Raw genomic sequence first — 4,296 nt, 5'->3', positions numbered from 1 at the left:
AATATACTGGGGTCCGTCACCACTCAACACGTTGGTCTCAACATTATATTCAAGTCAGAGAGCAGCCGTTAGTTACATGTGAGATGTTGTGCTTATTGAATATCTTGTGTTGGATGTGCTCTGATAATGAAACTATTATTTGTCCAATACGGTTTATTCATGCCTATTTGCTTGATTATATGATAAAAAACTATTGATCTAAAAGAATGAGTGATATGTGGGAGATATCGAAGAATTGTGTGTTTCAAGGACATGGCGTGTATGTTGGGTTGGTATTTACCAGCTACGTCAAGGTGACCCTCCATCTAGACAGGTTAATGATACACATCTGTGGATCCGCGGATGTAGGATCTTAATTTGATCACTCTTGTTGCTGAGAATTTTCCCGTGCTGAGAATTTCTACTCCTATTATAACAAACTGGCTCAAATTAAGATCCTACACTTGTAAAGACACAATTCAATCTTTCCATTTTCCACATGATGACAGACCCGTAGGACACTTATATTGTACTATTACCATGAGGAAATGTATCCATGGATGAAAGTCGCTTAAAAGATTGCCAAAGACACCAGCCATGTACTACACATATTGGCAATTGACTGCACGTTGTTTAGCATCTCAAACAATGAGCGTGATGGTTCACTCCGACTACCTGAAGGAATACCGCATTGCGTGCTGTGAATGTCTTACTCTGACTCTGACCATTTGTGAGTAGGCGACAGATGGTTATTGCACAGACTCCTCAGAGTTGGTCTTGTGTTCAATTTTCCATGTAGCCCATAGGGTATCAGTAGGATGATTGATTTGACCCTCCTGGACATGTCCTGTTGAGTAGAGGTACAAGCATAAGCTAGTGGAAATTGTAAGCGTCAACGAATGTTAGATTCACAGCTGGGTACATATGGGAATGTATAACAATGTTGTGAGAGAGAGGGAGGGGGGGGGGGCATGGCGTGCTTTAAGCCCTTTGAGAAAATTGAACAGGCAGTAACAAACCAATTTACTGTACATTAGTTTCAGAAAATGAGTTAGGATGAGCAGCTGTTTGTTAAAGGTTCAGTGCAGACAATAACATGATTTATATATAATACAAGGTTGCAATAATACTGTGAAATAGTGAACATGATGATAATGCCCTTTTAGTGTAAGAGCTGTTTGAAAAGACTGCCTGAAATGTCAGCCTGTTTTGGTGTGCACCATTTGTGCACCATTTTCAGCCTCTTTTGCAGCTGTTCACCATTTTCCCTACGTTTTCGCCCACGTGGGCCAGTCCCCTGGCAATTCGAGTTCAAGCCAATAAGCTTCACCCTTTCGCCATTTGAGTGACATTTAGCAAGAGGCACATCATGGAAACACAGCAGAGCGAGAGAGAGAGCAATGATGTGGTGCACATATATTGACGTAGTACACCATTTTCTGTGACCACTTTTGGCTCGTGAGCGCTACTTTCCAGAAAAACAGTTGCTTTCAAACGAAGTATTTTTTTGGCTATTTGAGGTAAGACAGTAATTCTGCTCATTGATTATGCATGTATGAACTACAAATTGACACTTCCAGCCCAAAGCAGGAAGTTCAAAAAATACTTAGTCATCGCCAGTTCTGTCTTTAATAGACCAATAAGAGAGTTCCAAACCTCTCTGCCTCTCTAGTTTTCAGTTTTCCCCTCCCCACTCAGACCACTCCCAGACAGTCCCAGTAAAATTCTTGCTTGATTCTTGCTTGAGATAATGCTCTTTGCTAAGAAGCTTTTTGTGTTTTTGTTTTGACCATTTTGAATGAAAACAATCAGACCAAGGTAATGTAATTGTTACCCAGAAATGCTTTAATATTTTGATCAAAACGGCTGTATTGGACCTTTAAACAGCTTGTAGGAGAGTGAGCGGTTACAGGGATTGGACTAATCATCTTCTCAGTGAGAACACACCTGAACCTGCCATAGACCCATTGTCTGGGAGGAGATGTATGCGTGTATGCGTGTGTATGTCTGTGTGTGCCTGTGTGTGTGCCTGTGTGTGTACCTGTGTGTGTGCCTGTGTGTATGTCTGTGTGTGCCTGTGTGTGCTTGTGTATCTGCATCCTTGCACGTGTGTGTGTGTGTGATAGTCATATGGAACCTTCCAGACAACACCAAGTCTTTTTTCGCCTCGTGTCATTTTATTGTGATCACAAGCAACCAGGGGAGGCTGGTGGGGGAGCTATAGGAGGATGGGCTCATTGTAATGGCTGTAATGGATTAAATGGAACAGAGTCAAACCCGTGGTTTCCATATCTTTGATGTGTTTGATACCGTTCCATTAATTCCATTCCAGCCATTGCAATGAGCCCGTCCTCCTATAGCTCCTCCCACCAGCCTCCTCTGCCAGCAACACATCATCATCTGGGATCTCAGGATGTGGCATCCTAATCAGACTCCTCTGTTCTACAAGAGGTTGTCAGCCTCACCGTAGCTTCATTTTCTTCTTTATGTTTCCGTCAGATACACAACAGCCACTTGAGGTATCAAATCACAATTTCGAGTTGGTTACATGTATTTAGTTGAATAGATCCTCATATAATAAGCATATCAAATGTGTGATGTTGTGCTATTATTTATTTGATTTGAGCAATTACAACCTCTCCAATTATCTGGTGTTTGTCTTCCTTTGAAGTCTGTGCGTCAAGCCATCTGTATCATTCAAATGAGCTGTCACTCACTCACGACTCTCATCTAGCCTATGTTTCGGATAGTGGTGACCAACCAGGTTTTAAACCCACATCTCACGGAGCTGCTCGCCTCAAGACTGTCCTAGTCCGCTGAGCTAAAGGCTAGACATATTTTTGAGGAGAAATCGGCATCGTTCAAGAGTCACTCTCTCCTCTCATCCACAGCCTGTCTCAACTAGTGTGACTGACTAACCAGGTTCCAACCCAACCAGAGCTAATGAGACCCAATGACCCAATGAGCTAAAGCCTAGGCATTAGGTCTGGGAGATAAAGTAAGTCTTCAGATGTCAGGCAACATTAATCATCATGCAATGTGGTTCACCGAACCACCTCCATCACACCACCAGCACACTCCCCACACGCACACTCCCCACACGCACACTCCCCACACGCACACTCCCCACATGCACACTCCCCACACGCACACTCCCCACATGCACACTCCCCACACGCACACTCCCCACACGCACACTCCCCACACGCACACTCCCCACACGCACACTCCCCACATGCACACTCCCCACACGCACACTCCCCACACGCACACTCCCCACACGCACACTCCCCACACGCACACTCCCCACATGCACACTCCCCACACACACACTCCCCACATACACACTCCCCACACGCACACTCCCCACACTCACACTCCCCACACGCACACTCCCCACACGCACACCCTCACTCTAGTGGGGACATGTTCACCCACTACCTGCCTCAGAGCAAGCTGGGTCTGGTGGGCGAGGGTGATGGGTTGGTGAGTCACTACCTTCCCCCTGCCGGACCCTCCCCTCCAGGGTCTCAGCTCTCCACCCAGCTCAGCCGACAGCCCTCCTATGAGAACGTCCCTGAGAAGCACAATTTATTTATATCATGAATTGAACTTATTTTTCCTTTGTGCAGTTTTCTTCTGTGCATTCTGTGTAAACCATCTGTATTTCAAGGTGTCACTCACCTCACTCTATCAGGGTAAAAGAAAGAGGCATGGTGTAAAGAGAAGTGTCTAATAAATTACAGAGGAAGAACTCCTTTAAGTTCGGAAAAACTCCAGGGCTGGATGGCATACCAGTAGAGGTATACCAAAACCCTTTTGGATATACTCAGAGGACCGTTATTATCATGTTTTAACCACTCCTATATACAGTTGAAGTCGGAAGTTTACATACACTAAGGATGGTGTCATTAAAACTCGTTTTTCAACCACTCCACAATTTTCTTGTTAACAAACTATAGTTTTGGCAAGTCGGTTAGGACATCTACTCTGTGCATGACAATACATATTTCCAAACAATTGTTTACAGACAGATTATTTAACTTATAATTCATTGTATCACAATTACAGTGGGTCAGAAGTTTACAGACACTAAGTTGACTGTGCCTTTAAACAGCTTGGAAAATTCCAGAAAAGGATGTCATGGCTTTAGAAGCGTGTACCTGTGGATGTATTTCAAGGCCTACCTTCAAACTCAGTGCCTCTTTGCTTGACATCATGGGAAAATCCAAAGAAATCAGCCAAGACCTCAGAAAAAAAAACTGTAAACCTCCACAAGTCTGGTTCATACTTGGGAGCAATTTCCAAACGCCTGAA

This window comes from Salvelinus fontinalis, chromosome 8, assembly GCF_029448725.1.
Source record: "Salvelinus fontinalis isolate EN_2023a chromosome 8, ASM2944872v1, whole genome shotgun sequence".
NCBI classification, from domain to species: domain Eukaryota; kingdom Metazoa; phylum Chordata; class Actinopteri; order Salmoniformes; family Salmonidae; genus Salvelinus; species Salvelinus fontinalis.
The sequence above is the reverse complement of the archived record's forward strand: the minus strand, read 5'-3'. Positions refer to the sequence as shown.